This window comes from Aquarana catesbeiana, linkage group LG12 (genome assembly GCF_042186555.1).
Source record: "Aquarana catesbeiana isolate 2022-GZ linkage group LG12, ASM4218655v1, whole genome shotgun sequence".
NCBI classification, from domain to species: domain Eukaryota; kingdom Metazoa; phylum Chordata; class Amphibia; order Anura; family Ranidae; genus Aquarana; species Aquarana catesbeiana.
In genome coordinates, this window is record NC_133335.1 from 70792905 (window position 1) to 70804481 (window position 11577).

At 48.1% G+C, this 11577-nt stretch overlaps 1 long non-coding RNA gene across 1 annotated transcript; it reads left to right on the forward strand.

The window, feature by feature from the left end:
• The first annotated feature begins 494 nt into the window (after positions 1 to 494).
• On the forward strand, positions 495 to 11370 carry LOC141114379 (uncharacterized). Its single transcript, XR_012236902.1, has 2 exons — positions 495 to 1257; positions 11162 to 11370. It is a non-coding gene; the product is annotated as an uncharacterized lncRNA (long non-coding RNA).
• Positions 11371 to 11577: the final 207 nt, after the last annotated feature.

Here is an 11577-nt window from a genome sequence, read left to right on the forward strand (position 1 = left end):
TTTGTCAGTAAAAAATGCTGCGGGAGGTTGGCAACCCTGCCCCCTCCATTAGTACAGACCCCTCCCCCTGGACGAAGCACACCCCTCCATTAGTACAGACCCCTCCCCCCATTCTCCTGTGATTCGGGCACTGACTAGAATGTGGGGGAGGAGCCGGGGGCGGGGGCACCGAGGCTGTCAAGAAAAGATACACAGGCCACGCCTACTAGTGAGAGACAGCATGGTTAGAAGAGGGCGGAGCCAAATCAGGGGGCCGGACAGAGAGGCAGCCAATCAGGTTCGAGCGCGCGGCGAGACTGTCATTTCAAAACTGCTTAGCTGAGCGGGAGGATCCGTGTGCGAGTCGGCGATTCTGTCACGCCCACTTTCATGTCTTCCTCCAATCACAGGTATGACCGAAAAAGGGGCAGAGATTTTAGGTAGATGACGTAGGGAGAGAGGCGGGCATTTACACATGTAGACAATCTCCGTGTTATTCACATATTATTCAGAGCGATTTTAGTTGCTAAACTAAACATGACCAATGAGGGGGCGGAACCGGCGAGGGGGCGGGTCCGTTTGTGTAAGCGGGCGGGGCGACCGTTAGAGATGCTGAGAGCTCGGTGATGACGCAGTATAAAGAGGAGTGTCGATGAAGCGACATTCAGCTGCTGCCAGTGTACAGAGCGTCATAATTGGCTGCTCTGTCTGGAGGGATACAAGACACGCCCACTCTGTCCTGCAGATAGAAGAGGAAGTGATGGGAATGTCGTGTAATTAGAAGGGGGGCGGAGACTTGCCGAATCCTGGTCGGCCATTTTTACTAATGGAAACACCTTACACATTCAGACAATTCCCCCATATCATCGTGTTATTCTATGTCTGCTGGTGATTACATTTGATTTTAGGTGTTTCATCTGATTCACAGGCACTGACTAGACTGTGGGGGTAGACACTGGTCATGTAAACATGACCGATGAAGGGGCGGGGCCGTTCGTTTAAGGGGGCGGGGCGGCCGTTAGAGATGCTGACTGCTGAGAGCTCGGTGGTGACGCAGTATAAAGAGGCGTGTCGATGAGGCGGCATTCAGCTGTTGGCCAGTCTAGAGAGCGGTACTATTGGCTACTCTGACTGGAGGGACACAAGACACGCCCACTCCGTCCTGCAGCTAGAGGAAGAACCTTCCTTCATCAGAGCCTGGAGGAGAAGGTGGGATGTTCCTTACTTGAGCAGATTCATCCAGCTCTTCTCAGGGAAGAAGGTGACCCTCTACAAATGGTAGGACCTTTCCAGATCTACATTTCAGGGGAATGTTTGTATTTGTATGGATGTTGTGTTCTTATTCTATATGTATGGACTCTGTACAGTCAATTATGTCTGACAACAGTTACACTAGCTTTCACATTATGCTTGATTACTGGACACACATATATGTTATTGGAAAGTACGCTGTCAGCTTGTCCATGCAGGGACAAATGAGAGTGTTCTTCCATGGGCATCCCCTAGGGTTACACCTCATCCCATTAAACCCGAACACATATGAATTACACAGGTTCTGAGGGTAATTTAATACAGATAAGGCACCAAGTGAGTTTAATTACCACCTTTTAATCAGCCACAGAACCTGTGTAATTCATGTTCCATTTTAAAAGGATGAGGTTGCAACCCTAGCATTCCCTGACCACCAAATACTCACCTTATCTGCATTCCCTTGCAGCTTCTTGATCCTCCCTCACAGCTGGTAAAAATACACAGTGCTTACTGGTATGGAGGAGAGAATGGCCTGCTCCCCTGCAACAGAACCTAAAGGCCCGTGATGGCGAACCTTGGCACCCCAGATGTTTTGGAACTACATTTCCCATGATGCTCATGCACTCTGCAGTGTAGATGAGCATCATGGGAAATGTAGTTCCAAAACATCTGGGGTGCCAAGGTTCGCCATCAATGCCTTAGCTCAAGCACCGACTCGTAATCTAGGGCAGATATATGCAATTAGCGGACCTCCAGCTGTTGCAAAACTGCAAGTCCCATCATGCCTCTGGGTGTCATGCTTGTGGCTGTCAGTCTTGCTATGCCTCATGGGACTTGTAGTTCTGTAACAGCTGGAGGTCTGCTAATTGCATATACCTGATATAAGGAGTAAATTCACTCCTTCCCAGGTAATCGATCGAGCACAGCATCCATCTAAAGTCATCTCTAGCCAAACTCCAAACATGCTCTTTATTACTCTAATGAGTGGGGAGGCGGGTCGTTCCTGACCTGCAGCCCACCTCTTTGCTGTGAGAATGGCCCAGCATGCAGCTCACTGGAGCAAAAAAAGTTTGGCTAGAGATGGGTTTAGAGCAGTGATGGTGAACCTTGGCACCCCGGATGTTTTGGAACTACGTTTCCCATGATGGTCCGGTACACTGCAGAGTGCATGAGCATCATGGGAAATGCAGTTCCAAAACATATGGAGTGCCAAGGTTTGCAATCACTTGTTTGGAGGATGCCCAAGCTCATCTCTATCCAGCACTATGAGGGAGCATGTAAGCGAGTGGTAGGCTCAGGTTTTTATCGGTGTACAGCGAGGCTGAGCTATCTGGCTTCTGAGTGGATCCCGACATTACTGTCGAGATCCTTCCAGAGCCTGGAGTGGCTCTGTGACGTCCGGTAAGTGCACTCCTGTGACCAGTGGGCGTCCCCCAGGACAAACCACCCCCTTACATTAGTACAGACCCCTCCTCCAGGATAAACCACCCCCCTCCATTAGTACAGACCCCTCCCCCCAGGACAAAGCACCCCCCTCCATTAGTACAGATCCCTCCCCCCCAGGACAAAGCACCCCTTCCGTTAGTACAGACCCCCGGTTTAACAGCCGCTTGGCTGTTATCCCCCCCACCCCCGCCGCCGCCGATCTGAAGGGCTCCCATCCCACCGGGAGTCCCGCTCATCGATCCGCCTCGTTCGGCGGCTAGGGACAGACTGGCACAAAGCCGGAAACTGCTTTGTTCCAGTCTCCTGATTGTAAACACGGAAGCAACCTCACTTCCTGTTTACTCGGCTGCCAATAGCGCCAGTTTAAAAAAAAAATACAGTATTCAGAATCGCCGAAAATGGCGATCTGAATACTTTGAAGTGCAAAGGAGGGACCAGGGGTCTTTTAGACCCCCGATCCCTCCATAAAGAGTACCTTTCACCACCTATTACTGTCACAAGGGATTACATTCCTTGTGACAGCAATAAAAGTGATCAATTTTTTATTTTTTTTAAACCCAGTTTAATAATATAAAAATTAATAAAATAAGAGAAAAAAATGTTTCTCGAATCGTCTTCCAGGGCAGCATCCGAGAGATAGGCTCCTCCTCCCTAAAACAGGAAACACATTAGTCCACCATTATAAATTTCACACTCTTACCTGTGTGCCTCAGTTGTTTGTGTTTCCTCCGGACCCACAGGAGCTGCAAGAACGTTTGTTATTTTATTTTCACCTGTCTCTGTGCTTGTTGCAGGAGACCCCCTGCCAGCATCCCATACAGCCCAAGGGGCTTTGGGAGGGCGAGCAGGCGCAGCACTGGGCAACATTGCTCAAAGCCCGAGATTTCGCCCCTACTGAGGGGTCTGCAATCATCCCCCCAGGCTGCAGGAGGACTCTGTCATCCCCACCCCATGCCGCTGTTAGGCCTGTGTATGCTTCCGCAAGCACCCCCCTCTGGCTTTCCGCAGAATCTGGAGCCCGCCAGGGGGGATGGATACATGCATAGATGGGCGCCCCCCCCCCCCCCCCCCCCCCCCCCCGCCGCCGCCGCCGACCGCTGCCGAAAACCTCAGCAGCAGAGGGTCTAGCAGGGAGGGTTTTGCACCTTCTAAATTAGGTCCCTGGTGGCTGCGGCTGTCCCCCCAAACGAATCCACCGCTCTCCGGGCGGCGCAGCAGCGTCCTCACCGCCACAGGCCGCTACAGGAAGTCGGGGGTGTACCAAGATGGCGCCGAGGAAGTTCCGCTTCCGGGTTGGCGGCCATTTTCCCGTAGTCTATCTACTACGGAGATAGAGCAGGGACACCTAGGGGCGGGAAGTTCAAAAAAAAAAAAAAAAACAGAATACAAATAGCAAATTTGTTCAATGCTACCCTTCACTACCAGCACAGTTACTCTACAATACAGCAGCATGTGCAGGTGTGTCCACCAACCTGCACGGGGTCAGCCGGGGGCGGGGCCGGAGCTTATGCAGGAAGCAGATAAAAAGGCCTCTAAGCAGAGGATCCTGGTGGCTGATCATGTCTGACGCTTCCCCACCCTGCCCTGCAGATCCTGCAAATCAGGACAGCTCCAAGGTAAGCCAGAATATTCTTGAATTATCTCTGTCTTAACCTCTTTACTGCCTATCTACAGGCAGTTCCTTTGACCACCTAAACTCACGGGGTTTTTTTGTTCTCTATGCTCGCTTGCAGGCAAAGACCCCTGAGGAAAGGAAGGCTAAAGGCAAAACATGTGCCTCATGCAGCCACAGGCTTTCCCCAGATTGGAAAAAGCCCCTGTGTCAGAAATGCTTAGACACAGGGATTTTTGAAAGACCTGCTCAATTCTTTTAAGAAAGAAATTCAGAGCACCATGGCACCACTACGCTCTGCTATAGAGAAATTAGAAACGCCAGCAAGTGTCGCTCAGGCCAGTATCCCATCTACCAGCGGAACACACATTCCAAGGGAGAACAAGGTACAGGCAGAACAAGAGGTGGATTCAGATGAATCTGAACAATCTGAATCAGAAGACGGTATCTGTTCAGACTCAGAGGAGGAAGATGACACGACAGACTGCAACCTGTTTCCTTCTGAGGACACAGACAGTCTTCTCAAAGCCATCACTGACACTCTAGGCATTAAAGAACAGAAAACCGCAGAACTCACTATGCATGACAGAATGTACAAAGGGGGTACCCTCAGCGACCCCATGGACAAGAAAATAGAAGCTCTCCTGAAAAGGGCATGGGAAGCAGGGGCGGCAAATCTAAATCCGGCTATTGCTTCCACCTGCACAGCCCGAACCTTGCTAATCTGGCTAACCCAGCTGCAAGATCTATTGGAGAACGACACACCCAGGGAGGAACTAATTAAAACCATCCCCACACTAACTAGAGCGGCAGCTTTCTTGGCAGATGCTTCAGCAGAAACTGTCAGAATATCCTCTAGGACCACGGCACTACTAAACTCGGCCCGCAGAGCCCTGTGGTTAAAATCCTGGGGGGGGGGATGCACCTTCCAAGAACCGTTTATGTGGCATACCATTCACTGGAGACCTACTGTTTGGTCCCGAACTAGAAACAGTCCTGGATAGGACTGCAGCAAAAAATAAGGGGTTCCCTCAAACCAAGAAGAGACAAGGGAAGGCGCCCTTTCGGCATTTCAAGAAATTCAATAAGCCAGGGGCAAAAAAGCACTGGGGTCAACAAAACAAGAAAGGCAAAGGTGAATTCATCCTCAAGCCTAATACCCAAAAGAACAAAAAACAATGACTGCCTTCAGGTGGGGGGCAGATTGGCGACTTTCTCCCACCAATGGGAGGAGATAACAGAAAACAAATTCATACTGTGCACCATAGCGGACGGTTACGCAATAGAATTCTCCAACCGCCCCCCAACCAAATACTTAGCGACCATGCTACCCAAGGACAGCAATCAAGCAAAGGTGTTTCTAGAATCCCTACAGAAACTATTAGATCAGAAGGTGATTTGTCACGTTCCCCAAGAGGAGGAACAGAAGGGCTTCTACTCACACATCTTCGCAAAAAGAAAACCATCAGGCAAACTAAGGCTGATACTAAACCTCAAACCACTCAACCGAGGAATAAGATACAAGAGATTCAGAATGGAATCTATCTATTCAATCAGGAACATCCTACCGCAGGAGACATTCATGGCAACACTAGACTTACAGGATGCCTACCTACATGTCCCCATAAGGAAGGATCACCAAAAGTTTCTAAGGTTCGCAATCCAGGGGCCAGCAGCTACGCTGCACCTACAGTACACAGCTCTCCCCTTCGGAATCTCCTCAGTTCCAAGAATATTCTCAAAAATAATGGCGGAAGCGCTAAAAGGTCTAAGACAGGAGGGTATTGGAATAATACCATACTTAGACGACCTCCTGTTCTTTGCGGACTCAGCAGCAATCCTAGAAAACAACCTGCGCAAGAGTATGATCTATCTGCAAAACCTGGGATGGTTAATAAACGCAGAGAAATCGCAAATGATCCCAAGCCAGAGAGTAGTGTACCTGGGATACGTGCTGGACTCCAGACTGTCAAATTTTCCTAACAAAGGAAAAAGACGTAAAAATGACACAAGCAATTACGTCCCTGCTAAGGAACCATTCCACAACGATCAGGCACGGAATGTCCGTACTAGGACTGATGACGTCTTCCATTCCAGCCATCACCTGGGCACAAATTCACATGCGACCCTTACAGAACTACATTCTGTCCCAATGGGATGGCAGGCAAGCATCCCTAGAAAAATCCATTCCCGTCCCCGCCACAGTCAAACAAACACTCTACTGGTGGCTCAATCCACTTCGGGTCATCGAGGGGCGCAGATGGGCTCAAGTCAATCCAGTCAGCATCACCACCGATGCAAGCGCCCTAGGATGGGGAGCCCACATGGAAGGGCGGTTCTCGCAAGGGAAATGGACACCCAAATGGGCACGAGCCTCCTCAAACTTGAGAGAGCTGAAAGCTGTGGGGGAAGCGCTAAAAACCTTCAAGCCAGCATTACAGGGGAAGGATGTAAAGATACAATCAGACAACGCAACGACAGTCGCATACCTAAACAGACAAGGGGGCACAAAATCCCAAAAACTGATGAGACTGACACAATCTATCCTACTGTGGACAGAAGTGAACATAAGATCGATATCCGGTATTCATCTAAAAGGAACAGACAATACAGTGGCAGATTTCCTGAGCCGGAAAACGATAAAACACACGGAATGGTCGCTAAACCAAACAACCTTCACTCAAATCACCCAGAAGTGGGGAATACCCGAAGTAGACCTATTTGCTCCCAGGGCGAACGCAAAATCTCCGATATTTTTCTCCCTGGACCCTACAGATGGCAACAGCGGGGTGGATGCTTTCAACCAAAACTGGAAATGGCATCTGTGCTATGCATTCCCTCCAACTGCCATAATCCCAAAAGTAATCCAAAAAATCAAGGCAGAGAAAACAACAGTGATACTAATAGCACCACACTGGCCCCAGAGAGCATGGTTCAGTCATTTAAAAAATCTCAGCATACAACCTCAGCTGACACTGACGGACCGCCCGGATCTACTGTCACAAGGCCCAGTCAACCATCCGAACCACAAAATCTTGAAGCTCTCGGCTTGGTTACTGAGAGGGTAAAACTCCAGAACAAAGGCCTGTCAGACAGAGTAATCAACACCATCTTAAACAGCAGAAAGCCGGTAACGAGAGCCATCTATGAGAAAATAAGGAAAAAATTTGTTTCTTGGTACGAAGACAGACCAATCTCCAACGGTGGGATAATTCCAATAGTTTTGGACTTCCTACAAGATGGTGCAGACAAAAACATATCACCAAGTACCCTGAAAGTACAAGTTGCAGCACTTTCCTCGGTCATGGATACTAGACTAGCGGAAGACCCGCTGATAAGACGATTCCTCATAGCTCTTAAAAGATCCAAACCAGCCAAATTGTACAAAACTCCCACCTGGGACATGGGCACAGTACTTAAGGGCTTTCTCTCCCCTCCGTTTGAACCTATCGAGGACAGCTCAGACAAAAACCTCACGTTTAAAAACTGCGCTCCTTCTGGCCTTAGTATCCGCCAGAAGAGTGAGTGAGATCCAAGCTCTATCTTCAATAGAACCATACTGTCTAATACATCTGGACAAGATAATTCTCTCTCCAGATCCGGCCTTTCTACCCAAGGTCTCTTCTACATTTCACAGAACCCAAAACATCGTCATACCCTCACTTCCAACAACCATGGATAGTAGGAAAAGAAACATTTACAGCAAACTTGATGTAAGGAACACGCTCATAGCGTATCTCGAAAGAATGGCGTAGAACGACCTCCCTCTTCATCCTCTATGCAGGAATCAACAGAGGGAAACCAGCTTCAAAAAGCACCATCAGCAGATGGATAAGGATGGCCATACAGATTACCTATAAGGCACAGAATCTCACTCCACCTAGTGAAATCAGAGCGCACTCAACTAGAGCCTGGGCAACCTCGGCCGCAGAGAAAGCAGGGGCAACTCCGGAGCAGATCTGCAGGGCAGCGACATGGTCGAGCTTCAGTACTTTCGCTAAGCACTACCGCATAGACCAGCTGTCTGACCAAGACCAAGCATTTGGTCGTAAAGTGCTCCAGTCTCTAACCCCACCCTAGTAAGTATTGCTTGATATATCCTCTCGGATGCTGCCCTGGAAGACGATTCGAGAAAACAGAGTTAGGTACCTGGTAACTCTTTTTCTAAGAAGTCTTCCAGGGCAGCACTAGTTCCCACCCTTGAAACAACAAAAACCAGGTACAGAGGGGGAGCTTGCAGCTTACAGGGAATTCCTTCGGTGCTTTAACATAACTGAGGCACACAGGTAAGAGTGTGAAATTTATAATGGTGGACTAATGTGTTTCCTGTTTTAGGGAGGAGGAGCCTATCTCTCGGATGCTGCCCTGGAAGACTTCTTAGAAAAAGAGTTACCAGGTACCTAACTCTGTTTTTTTTTAAAGCGCCCCCATCCCCGCGAGCTCACGCAGCAAAGAAAACGCATACAGAAGTCGCGCCCGCATATGTAAACTGTGTTCAAATCACACATGTGAGGTATCGCCGCGATCGTCAGAGCGAGAGCAATAATTCTAGCACTAGACGTCCTCTGTAACTCTAACCTGGTAACCGTAAAAAAAAATTTAAAGCGTCGCCTATGGAAATTCTTAGGTACCATAGTTTGTTGCCATTCCACGAGTGCGTGCAATTATAAAGCGTGACATGTTTGGTATCTATTTACTCGGCGTAACATCATCTTTCACATCATTCAAAAAAATTGGGCTAACTTTACTGTTTCGGTTTTTTTTTAAATTCATGAAAGTGACAACTCAAACATTTGGGATTTTACCATCGCTTTCTGGAGACAATGCTCACCAGGACAAATAGAGGGGTAAATCTCCCCAGTGGGGAAAACCCTGACAGAGGTTCTAATCTTTCTGCACTCTATCAAAAAAAAAGGTTTGGTTTTAGATATTTTGTTACTTGCTGGAGTCCAGCTCCGAAGTCTGCAAGCCAGAGGGATCTGGCTTAGAGGTTAGAGATCAGCGCAGTAATTTTGGCAAAATTGATTTTCAGGCAAAACTACCTGGGATGGAGGAATTAAGTAAAAAAAATAGTGCAGTTTTATTATGCTGCCTAATCCTGAAATAGAAGAACGAGATCCTTGAACATGGGTGGTAGCTCAGAGGGTAAGAGCTCTGACTAGTTTGCTGGAGACCTGAGTTCAAATCCCAACGAGGGAAAGCCTTGTGTCCTGGGTGCTGTGCAGTGCCTGAACCCCTTGATGGTGTGATTGAGTAGTGGGAACTATTTCAGACCCACTACCCTATCCTCAAGAGGTTCAGGCACTATGCAGTACCTGGGGTGAGGCAATTTAAAAAAAAAACCTAAGTCCCTACTTTTGGGATAGGCTGCCCCAGTAAGACAGCCCTTTCTTGTTGTATATGTTGCAGTGGGGTCACAGATTGTGGACCGAAGGGGCAGGGTGTTCACAACCTAATGTGATGCCCACACATGTTACAGGCCTGTGTTGACCTGGGACTGGAGCAGGCTGGTGGGTTGTCCATGGCCTCCAGACTTTCACTCAGGGATTTGAGCTCGGAGTCTACTGTGTTACCTTGTAGTCTACAGTGCATTAATGGAATCACCCTTGGGGTCTGCAGTGCTTTCATGGATTTGAACTCAAGTCTACGGCGCCCTGGGTCAACACTCTTATCCTCTGAGCTACTCACCTCCGCTCACTAACTCATAGATAGATGAAATTGGATTTGAACCTGCAATTCCAAAATCTCTGTTGGCTCATGGACTGTCTACTAAACTCCTGAGCCAACCAGCCCTTTGGTTGGCAGCTAACTAAATCAAGACTTAGTAAATGAAATGCGAGCAGTTACCCCTACAAATGAAAATGGAGGAACCAAAATTCAAACCTGCAACTCCAAACTCTTCGCCCAGTCATAGGCTAGTTGCTAAATCATTCTGCCAGCCCCAGAGGATCCTTGGATGTTCATTTGGTCTAGGGTCTGTAACATACATGAAAAAACTTTTAAACCAACCTGTCCTTCCCAGGTGGGTTAAAAGTAGAACTTAGAAACTTTTTTTCTGTTTATAGGCTCTGGCCTAGAGTTTTGGCAGCCAGCCCCTAGTACATCAAGCCTGCCCATAGGCATCATAGGATCTTGAACGTTCATTTGGTCTATGATTACATTTATGATGTAATCATAGATGTAGTTATCACTTATTTTTACGGCTTCTCGCCCACATGTGTGAAAGAGGCTTTTATTGCAGACTGTGTTGCAGTTGGAGAGTTTTTCCTAATACTGCTATCCCTAAGGGCAAATATTTCAAATAGTGCCCTGGAAGTAAAAACTTTACAGGGGTGGTAATCCTTCCCTGCACCTTCCAAGACTTAGAAAAATAGTTCCAGCTGGACACACTTTAAACCCCAAAATTGGGCAACATTTTTTTAAAAACTCCCCCTGGAGGTTAAAATTGAAGAGGCACTGGCAGCAAGCTTGTCTCCTCTCCAGCCTGGAGCCGGGCTTAAAGAGGAAGTAAACATTAGATTACATGCAGCCAGTGACATCACTGGCGAATGTGCTCTGAAGGAACGGCCACGGGTGTCATTCCTTCCGAGCCCTGTGCCGTGAACGAATAAATGTTCAGACATGCGCGGGAGTGATCGCGGCTCCAGCAAATCACATACAGGGTTAAATCAAGCAGCAAGGATGCAACATATCGCCTCCTCACCACCCGTCAAACACCTCTGAAAAGTAATCCACCATGCGGTTGCTTTTCAGAGGGGCAGCACTTGTGAACGAGCCTAACCACACTTACCAGTTTTATTACCGGCAATACTTGAATACAGCATGTGCAGCAGAATGTTGAAAACCTGACCTCGGTTTCTTCTCTTCCTCCAGGGGTACGTAGTGATCATGACGGACCTGGAGGCAATTCTGTCCTCTCTGAATTTCAGCAAGCTCTTCGAAGGACAACGCTTCAAGCATTTTGGATCAGAAGAATTACAAACAAGTTTTGCTGAATGAAGAAAAGCTGAAAAATTCTACCTGTACACTGGAAACCTGCTGTTTTTAAAGTGATATTAAACGCTAATTGTTTTATTTTTTAACTTTAACTATTTTTAACACTGTGTGTAGCTCCCTCAACTTTAAAGATTGCCTACCCCAGCATTCCATCCCGGTTTCCCTGACTTCTGCACCCGTTCCCAGTTTCAAGGTGGCTTGCAGGCTCCTCCTGGAGCAGAGGTTCTCAACCTCAGTCCTCAAGTACCCCCAAGGGGCCATGCTTTGGGAACTTCCCTTAGATAAAATAGCTC